This window comes from Ranitomeya imitator, chromosome 2 (genome assembly GCF_032444005.1).
Source record: "Ranitomeya imitator isolate aRanImi1 chromosome 2, aRanImi1.pri, whole genome shotgun sequence".
Classification (NCBI taxonomy): domain Eukaryota; kingdom Metazoa; phylum Chordata; class Amphibia; order Anura; family Dendrobatidae; genus Ranitomeya; species Ranitomeya imitator.
Genome location: NC_091283.1, coordinates 664,199,633 through 664,210,407, shown reverse-complemented (window position 1 = coordinate 664,210,407; position 10,775 = coordinate 664,199,633).

Below are 10,775 nucleotides of genomic sequence, written 5' to 3'. Positions count from 1 at the left end.
TTTAGCTGCAGCAGTCGGCTCCTGCCTCTGTGACCCTTCGCTCCCCCTCCATCTTCTGGGACAATGACTTAAGTATAAGCTGAGGGGAATGTTTTCAGCACAAAAAAATGTGCTGAAAAACTCTGCTCGAGTATATACGGTAATCTTATATACAGATATATATATATAGAATAAAATAGGATAATGTTCTCTAGATATTTAGTGTCACAAGCCCCCAGCATGATTTTTGTAGTTCTATATCCTTTATGAATAAGAAATAATTGGGACCTTCACTGTGCCACATTCATAGTTACCTTTACTGGAGATTCAAAAAATATCTTCCCATTCCAAGAAAAATGTGCCCTATATCCCTTTCCCATCTAGACCTGATCAAGACCATAGGATGCCTTAAAATATTGAATAGCAAAGATTCACTGTATACATTAATGAAATCTGGCCTCTAGTTGCTTTTGCTTGTACAGCATAGTCCAGCCTGTTGGAAGAGATGGTGAGATCTGATATGTTTTCCTGGGCCCTTATAGTGTGTTTTAACTGTAGATATTTGTAAAAATCTGTCATAACTAGAATCTCTGTTTTAGGTGATCAAACAAATTGAAGTGTCCATCCAAATGTAACTGCTATAAGTATTTCAATCCTTGTATCCGTCATTCACTGAACCCTTCCAGATGACAGAGCTCCCTCAAGCATGAATTATTTCATATTGGAGTTTTAGGCTATGTGCCCACGTTGCGGATTCCATTGCGGATTTTTCCGCAGCGGATTTGATAAATCCGCAGTGCAAAACCGCTGCGGTTTTTACTGCGGATTTATCGCGGTTTTTAATGCGGATTCTGCTGCGGTTTTCCATCTGCAGTTTTCTATTGGAGCAGATGGAAAACCGCTGCGGATTCCGCACAAAGAATTGACATGCTGCGGAAAATAAACCGCTGCGTTTCTGCGCGGCTTTTTCCGCAGCATGGGCACTGCGGATTTAATTTCCCATAGGTTTACATTGTACTGTAAACTCATGGGAAACATACCTTTAGAATAAGCTCCCATACCCCACAACTTTCTACAAGCCCTCCATACTTTTATGTATAAGATCATGGGTCAGGGCTTTACTAGACTTAGCTTTCAGTATATTTGACGCTTAAGAGTTTCAAAATGTTATCCCCTCCCCTCCCCTCATCTATTTGGGATCCAAACAGAGTTATCTAATGCATAGTGTACAGAGCTGCAACTTTATTTCCTGACTACCAGGGAATTCTGATCTACAGGGGTGCAGACATTAACCTAGCTGGTAACATAAATACCAAAGTATTTAAACTTTTGCACCACCTGGATTGCTAAGGACCCAATTGGTTGAATATGTACATTCTTATCCAGGGGAGTAAAGCAGACTTTAACCAATTGATATTTAGACCAGAAAAGACCCCAAATTAAGAGATGATATCCATTATTAATGAGAGAGGTATTCAAATTATCAACAAATAACAAGTCTGTTACAGTTTGTTTTTTTTGCCTGTTCTTTTGAACCTTCTGAACTTTGACGGACCCCTAATTTTAATCTTGGATTGATGGATGTTTAATACCTTGTGGATTGCACTGTTCCTGCATGACAGACCTTTGTGGGAAGGTGGAAACCACTCACCACAACCAACCAAACGCCCTTGGACACGCAGCCCTGATCGGTATTCGGATCTGCCACTACTACGTACTTCCCACAGGTACATGCAACTCCTAAATGGATACCAGTGATGAGCAGTTAATAGCGCCCTTGGACATGATTGTAATACCACCACTGTCAACTACAGTTCCGCAATACACACAGCTTCTACCTTGTTTGTTACTGATGCAGCTATCTGGGTACAGATTCAGAAATGGAGTAGACTGGAGCGAGGGAAAGGGTCACTGATCTGCTGGTTGTCCCAAAGCCCGTCACTAAACGTGTTGTGTATATTTAAGGGATCGACTTCTGGAGCTGAGCAGGTTGAAGTCTTCTCCAGCTGTGGCCATACCACATATTCTTTGTGAAGTGTGGAGATCTTTCAAAGGCTGCAGAGCAGGTAAAAAGTTGAAGTCCAAGAGAAGGTTTAATCCAGCAGTACCATCAATTACCATGGTTAATGTACGCTCGCTGGGAAATAAGACGGATGAACTGCTAGCTCTCTGTAAAACTCAGACGTTCAAGGAATGCAGTCTCGTGCTTTACAGAAACCTGGTTACATGGGGAGGTCCCTGATTCAAGTGTCTCGATTCCAGGGTTTCACATGGTCCGGGCTGATAAGAGACAAAGCTAAGTGTGGTAAGAAGAAGGGTGGTGGGGTGATATTATATATTAATAACAGATGGTGTAATCAGCGGCATATTACTGTTAAGGAAAGTCACTGCAGTCAAAACATTGAACTCTTGGCAGTTGGGTCTTAGGCCTTACTATCTACCTAGGGAATTCTCCATTTGCATTGCAGTAGTCATGTATATACCTCCATCCGCCAGCCAAGAGGCAGCTGAGGAAGTGTTACATAGTTATTAAGGTTGAAGGAAGACTTTAAGTCCAACTAGTTCAACCCATAGCCTAACCTAACATGCCCTAACATGTTAATCCAGAGGAAGGCAAAAAAAAACCCATGTGGTAAAGAGTAAGCTCCACCTTGGGGAAAAAAATTCCTTCCCGACTCCACATACGGCAATCAGACTAGTTCCCTGGATCAACGCCCTATCAAGGAATCTAGTGTATATACCCTGTAACATTATACTTTTCCAGAAATGTATCCAGTCCCCTCTTAAATTTAAGTAATGAATCACTCATTACAACATCACACGGCAGAGTTCCATAGTCTCACTGCTCTTACAGTAAAGAATCCGCGTCTGTTATGATGCTTAAACCTTTTTTCCTCCAGACGTAGAGGATGCCCCCTTATCCCTGTTTCAGGTCTATGATTAAAAAGATCATCAGAAAGGTTGTTGTACTGTCCCCTCATATATTTATACATTAAAATAAGATCACCCCTTAGTCTTCGTTTTTCCAAACTAAATAGCCACAAGCAGGGCCGTATTTGCCACTAGGCACTCGAGGGCACGTGCTTAGGGCGGGGACGAAGAGGGGGCAGCACCAGAGCAAGGTTTTTATTTTTGTTTTCTTTATAAAGTCCAGTGGGGTCACCTTAATTCCTCCCCCCCCGCACGCCCGCCCTTGCCCCGACATCATACAGTGTATGACTCATGAGTGAGTCATCATACATACTCACCTAACTAGCTCCAGCGATGCCTGGTCTGGTCTCAGCGTCAGCCGACTGCAGCTCATCCTGTGTGAGCGGTCAGGTGGTACCGCTCATTAAGGTCATGAATATGCGCATATTCATGACCTTAATGAGCAGTACCACCTGACCGCTCACACAGGACGAGGGTGTTGCGCCGGGACAGAGGTGGAAAGGATTCCGTTCCGCGTGGTGTGGAAAAGGACAAAGGTGAGTATGATGTGACAGCCAGGGTGGGAGGACGGCGGGGGGAGGATGAAGGAGGACCGTGGACGGGGAGCAGCCAAGCCATACAAGATATAGGAGCGCGGAGCGGCGGGGAGCCGATGAAGATGAGCCATGCATGGAGCCTGGGGGTGGCTGGCTAGGGGGGAGAGATGACACCCATGCATGGAGCCTGGCGGCGGCTGGCCAGGGGGGAGAGATGACGAGCCATGCAAGATGGGAGCCGGCGATGAGCCACGCGTACAGGGGGGGTATCATATGGGAGATGAGCCTGAGCCACCCCTGCATACAGGGAGGGGGACATGAGCCACGCATACGGGGGGAATATGAGCCATGCATACAGTGGGGGAATATGAGCCATGCATTCAGGGGGGGGGAATATGAGCCATGCATACGGGGGGGAATATGAGTCATGCATTCGGGGGGGGGGGGAATATGAGCCATGCATTCAGGGGGGAATATGAGCCAAGCATACAGGGGGGAATATGAGACATGTATTCGGGGGGGGGGGGGGGGCGAATATGAGCCATGCATACAGGAGGGGGGTCATTATACAGTATTGAGCATCATGTGGGGTTCTTATACAGTAAGGAGCACTGTTTGGCCATTATACATTATGGAACATCATGTGTTGCCATTATACACTATGGAGCATCATGTGTGGCCATTATACAGTATGGAGAACTGTGTGTGACCATTATACAGTATGGAGCATCATGTGTGGTGGCCGTTATACAGTATTGAGCATCATGTGTGGCCATTATACAGTATTGAGCATCATGTGTGGCCATTATACAGCATGGAGCATCATGTGTGGCCGTTATACAGTATGGAGCACTATGTGTCGCCATTATACAGTATGGAGCACTGTGTGGCCATTATACAGTATGGAGCACTGTGTGGCCATTATACATTATGGAGCAGGTTTCTTGGTGGTGTGTGAACATGATCATACAGACTTGTTCACTGTGCAAGTAGCCCATGTGTTCCTGTTTCCATAATTGTTCTCTTGTGTCTACAAGACTGGGGAGTTCCACCACTCCTCTTGGGCTATCTGCACAATAGCTGTTCTACCCTGTATGCACACATGGATTTTTCCTCTCTGAACCCTGTTCACACAGGTTATATACAGATGATCAGGTTTTTAAATACATCAGATAGGGATTGCATACATTAGTTAGGACTGCTCTGATAAGGGTATACCGTGAAGATTGGTAGAGCAGCTTAGTATACATTTTTTGCAAAAAACGTATCAACCAAATACCCTGTTTTTTACATCTTTTACTAGCACTTGCGGATTACTGCAACATTTTTTCAAACTGAGTGTTTTTGGTTTTACTATTCTCTTTTGTGTCTTCAGGTTTCTTGGTGGTGTGTGAACATGATCATACAGACTTGTTCACTGTGCAAGTAGCCCATGTGTTCCTGTTTCCATAATTGTTCTCTTGTGTCTACAAGACTGGGGAGTTCCACCACTCCTCTTGGGCTATCTGCACAATAGCTGTTCTACCCTGTATGCACACATGGATTTTTCCTCTCTGAACCCTGTTCACACAGGTTATATACAGATGATCAGGTTTTTAAATACATCAGATAGGGATTGCATACATTAGTTAGGACTGCTCTGATAAGGGTATACCGTGAAGATTGGTAGAGCAGCTTAGTATACATTTTTTGCAAAAAACGTACCAACCAAATACCCTGTTTTTTACATCTTTTACTAGCACTTGCGGATTACTGCAACATTTTTTCAAACTGAGTGTTTTTGGTTTTACTATTCTCTTTTGTGTCTTCAGGTTTCTTGGTGGTGTGTGAACATGATCATACAGACTTGTTCACTGTGCAAGTAGCCCATGTGTTCCTGTTTCCATTATGGAGCATCATGTGTGGCCATTATACACTATGGAGCATCATGTGTGGCCATTATACAGTATGGAGCATTATGTGTGGTGGCCGTTATACAGTATTGAGCATCATGTGTGGCTATTATACAGTATGGAGCATCATGTGTGGCCATTATACAGTATGGAGCACTGTGTGGCCATATTTTTTTGTTTAAAATTATTGTATATAAAACAGTGTGATCAGCAGTGCTAAATGGGTGTGGTTGGGACATGGATATGGGTGTGACTAGTTGTGAAATGGGTGTGGTCAGAGGCGTGGCCTAAAATTTGCCGCGGCGCACTACGCGCACTGCAAACTTTATACCTCCTTCCCTTCTTCAAAAGTTGGGAGGTATGGTACCGCATTTGCCAGATCATGGCAAGTGCCGCAAATCCCATAGGGAATGAATGAGGCCAAACGCAGTGTTGCCGTAATTGATCTGTTATGTGGCACATGCACGGATCTGCTGCAAAAGGCGACTTTCACATCAGCGATTCTTGCCAAAGTCACTGCTGATAGTGTCATACTCACCAATGGGGGAGGCAGCACTAAAAGTGCCTAGGGCAGCAGAAACTCTAAATACGGCCCTGCATCTCCCCATCCAAATCTCCCCACACACATTACATCTCCCCATCCCCACTCTATATTGCCTCAAACACATTAAAGGGACTCTGTCACCTGAATTTGGCGGGACTGGTTTTGGGTCATATGGGCGGAGTTTTTGGGTGTTTGATTCACCCTTTCCTTACCCGCTGGCTGCATGCTGGCTGCAATATTGGATTGAAGTTCATTCTCTGTCCTCCATAGTACACGCCTGCGCAAAGCAATCTTGCCTTGTGCAGGCATGTACTACAGAGGACAGAGAATGAACTTCAATCCAATATTGCAGCCAGCATGCAGCCAGCGGGTAAGGAAAGGGTGAATCACACACCTGAAAACTCCGCCCATATGACCCAAAACCAGTCCCGCCAAATTCTGGTGACAGGTTCCCTTTAAATCTCCCCTCCCCATGCACTTGGTTTTCGGTGTCTTCAGCTCCACTGGAGCACATACCACCAATATGCGCTTCTGCACGCCGGCAAGTGATGTCAGCAGTGTGATCACATGACCTGATCACGCTGCTGGCGTCTCTCTGACCCGGAGGTCAGACTTCGATTGTACTCGCGGCCAGGAAGACACGAGTACTATTGATCACTGTGATTCGGCATGGTACAGCTTCTCTGTGCCGGCTGTCAGCTTGTCATTTTCATAAACCTGATGTATTTGTCAATAAAAAGTGTAAAATCTTAAGAAATGGTGATAACTGTACTTCAGTAAACATACAAACGTCCAAATAAAAGATCTAACGACACTGAAGCAAACTTTGTGAAGACCAAAATTTGTGTTAGTTCCAAAACTTTTGGCCACAATCGGTGGCACAGAGAGGTAACAAAGTCATTCTTGCTCATTGTGCACTCAAACTAACACAAAGTTGGGTGAATGTTTAAAGAGTGGAAAAAAACACAAGGGGGCGCCATAAGCTCAATCGTAAGCAGCATCCTTTAAAGAGACGAGTCTGTATTATAAAATACCTATTGCTGACATGACTATTAACAGAATATATTTTTTGGAGTCTATTAATGCTATGGAGAAATTATTAGAGCACCATGAGCAAAGAATAACAATTACAAATTGTGTTCCCTTTTATTAATGGGGGAAAATTACAGAAAAATCTGACAAAATTAACGTAAAATACATGATATTTCTTTCCATTAGAACACACTGCTGAAGAGTGCATCAGCAGCTCATGACATCAGGCGCTACTATTACATCACATGGTCTAGTAACGCCAATCTAGGATGATTATCACAGGACCATAGATGTTGTGAATTCTGTGGCAGAGTTCACTCCTGTGGTCACAAGTGGTACTTCGGCTGATTCTCTCTGGGAGCTTCCGTTTGTGGAGGAAAGTGGTACTGCAGCTTCTGAGTTTCCTCCCTCAGGTGATCTGGTGAGCTCGTTAGCTGCTTCTCTACTTAACTCCACCTAATGCTTTGATCCATGCTTCCTGTCAATGTTCCAGTGTTGGACTTGTGTATCTCTGGATCATTCCTGTGGCCTGCTGCTCTGCATAGCTAAGTGCTTCTTTGCTATTTGTTGCTATTTTTTCTGTCCAGCTTGTCTATTTGTTTTGCTGGAAGCTCTGGGACGCAAGGGGTGTACCTCCGTGCCGTTAGTTCGGTACGGAGGGTCTTTTTGCCCCCTTTGCGTGGTTTTCTTTAGGGTTTTGTGTAGACCGCAAAGTTATCTTTCCTATCCTCGTTCTGTCTAGAATATCGGGCCTCACTTTGCTGAATCTATTTCATCCCTACGTTTGTCTCTTCATCTTACTCACAGTCATTATATGTGGGGGGCTGCCTTTTCCTTTGGGGTATTTCTCTGAGGCAAGGTAGGCTTATTTTTCTATCTTCAGGCTAGTTAGTTTCTCAGGCTGTGCCGAGTTGCATAGGCAGAGTTAGGCGCAATCCACAGCTGCCTCTAGTTGTGTTTGGAGAGGATCAGGAATTGCGGTCTGCAGAGTTCCCACGTCTCAGAGCTCGTTCTATTATTTTGGGTTATTGTCAGATCACTGTATGTGCTCTGATCGCTATGTACATTGTGTTACTGAATTGCCTATCACAACAGTACAGGAAGCCAAAAGTACTAATGATTCTCAATAGAGGGAAAAAAAGAAGTTCTGAGACCATTTTTTTTCCTTTGCACTGTGATTTGTCTTTTTTTTCCCCTAGACATTTGGGTGCTTCAGGACACGGGTGTTACAATGGACATTAAAGGTCTGTCTTCATGTGTAGATCAGCTCACGGCAAGAGTTCAAGATATTCAAAATTTTGTGGTTCAGAATTCTTTGTTAGAACCGAGAATTCCTATTCCAGATTTGTTTTTTGGAGATAGAACTAAATTTCTGAGTTTCAAGAATAATTGTAAACTGTTTCTGGCTTTGAAACCTCGCTCTTCTGGTGACCCAGCGCAACAGGTTAGGATCGTCATTTCTTTTTTGCGTGGCGACCCTCAGGACTGGGCATTTTCTCTTGCGTCAGGAGATCCTGCATTAAGTAATATCGATGCGTTTTTCCTGGCGCTTGGATTGCTGTACGATGAGCCTAATTCAGTAGATCAGGCAGAAAAGAATTTGCTGGCTCTTTGTCAGGATGAGATAGAGCTATATTGCCAGAAATTTAGAAAATGGTCCGTGCTCACTCAATGGAATGAATCTGCGCTTGCAGCCATTTTCAGAAAGGGTCTCTCTGAAGCCATTAAGGATGTCATGGTGGGATTTCCTATGCCCGCTGGTTTGAATGAGTCTATGTCTTTGGCCATTCAGATCGGTCGACGCTTGCGTGAGCGTAAATCTGTGCACCATTTGGCGGTATTACCTGAGATTAAACCTGAGCCTATGCAGTGCGATAGGACTATGACCAGAGTTGAACGGCATGAACACAGACGTCTGAATGGGCTGTGTTTCTACTGTGATGATTCCACTCATGCTATCTCTGATTGTCCTAAGCGCACTAAGCGGTTCGCTAGGTCTGCCGCCATTGGTACTGTACAGTCAAAATTTCTTCTGTCCGTTACCTTGATATGCTCCTTGTCGTCGTATTCTGTCATGGCGTTTGTGGATTCAGGCGCTGCCCTGAATTTGATGGACTTGGATTATGCTAAACGTTGTGGGTTTTTCTTGGAGCCCTTGCAGTGTCCTATTCCATTGAGAGGAATTGATGCTACACCTCTGGCCAAGAATAAGCCTCAATACTGGACCCAGCTGACCATGTGCATGGCTCCTGCACATCAGGAGGTTATTCGCTTTCTGGTGTTGCATAATCTGCATGATGTGGTCGTGTTGGGGTTGCCATGGCTACAAGCCCATAATCCAGTATTGGATTGGAATTCCATGTTGGTGTCCAGCTGGGGTTGTCAGGGGGTACATGGTGATGTTCCATTTCTGTCAATTTCGTCATCCACCCCTTCTGAGGTTCCAGAGTTCTTGTCTGATTACCGGGATGTATTTGATGAGCCCAAGTCCGATGCCCTACCTCCGCATAGGGATTGTGATTGTGCTATCAATTTGATTCCTGGTAGTAAATTCCCAAAAGGTCGACTGTTTAATTTATCCGTGCCTGAGCACACCGCTATGCGCAGTTATGTGAAGGAATCCCTGGAGAAGGGGCATATTCGCCCGTCATCGTCGCCTTTAGGAGCAGGGTTCTTTTTTGTAGCCAAGAAGGATGGTTCGCTGAGACCGTGTATAGATTATCGCCTTCTTAATAAGATCACTGTTAAATTTCAGTACCCCTTGCCATTGTTATCTGATTTGTTTGCTCGGATTAAGGGGGCTAGTTGGTTCACTAAGATAGATCTTCGTGGTGCGTATAATCTGGTGAGAATCAGGCAAGGCGATGAATGGAAAACTGCATTTAATACGCCCGAGGGTCATTTTGAGTATCTAGTGATGACTTTCGGACTTGCCAATGCTCCATCAGTGTTTCAATCCTTTATGCATGACATCTTCCGTGAGTACCTGGATAAATTCCTGATTGTGTACTTGGATGACATTTTGATCTTCTCGGATGATTGGGAGTTTCATGTGAAGCAGGTCAGAACGGTTTTTCAGGTCCTGCGTGCTAATTCTTTGTTTGTGAAGGGATCAAAGTGTCTCTTTGGTGTGCAGAAGGTTTCATTTTTGGGGTTCATCTTTTCCCCTTCTACTATTGAGATGGATCCGGTTAAGGTCCAAGCCATCCATGATTGGACTCAGCCGACATCTCTGAAAAGTCTGCAAAAGTTCCTGGGCTTTGCTAATTTTTATCGTCGCTTCATCTGCAATTTTTCTAGTGTTGCCAAACCATTGACCGATTTGACCAAGAAGGGTGCTGATTTGGTCAATTGGTCTTCTGCTGCTGTGGAGGCTTTTCAGGAGTTGAAGCGTCGTTTTTCTTCTGCCCCTGTGTTGTGTCAACCAGATGTTTCTCTTCAGTTCCAGGTCGAGGTTGATGCTTCTGAGATTGGAGCAGGGGCTGTTTTGTCACAGAGAGGTCCTGGTTGCTCAGTGATGAAACCATGCGCTTTATTTTCCAGGAAGTTTTCGCCTGCTGAGCGAAATTATGATGTGGGCAACCGAGAGTTGCTGGCCATGAAGTGGGCATTCGAGGAGTGGCGTCATTGGCTTGAAGGAGCTAAGCATCGCGTGGTGGTATTGACTGATCATAAGAACTTGACCTATCTCGAGTCTGCCAAGCGCTTGAATCCTAGACAAGCTCGTTGGTCGTTGTTTTTTGCCCGTTTTGACTTTGTGATTTCGTACCTTCCGGGCTCTAAAAATGTGAAGGCGGATGCTCTGTCTAGGAGTTTTGTGCCCGACTCTCCGGGTTTATCTGAGCCGGCGGGTATCCTCAA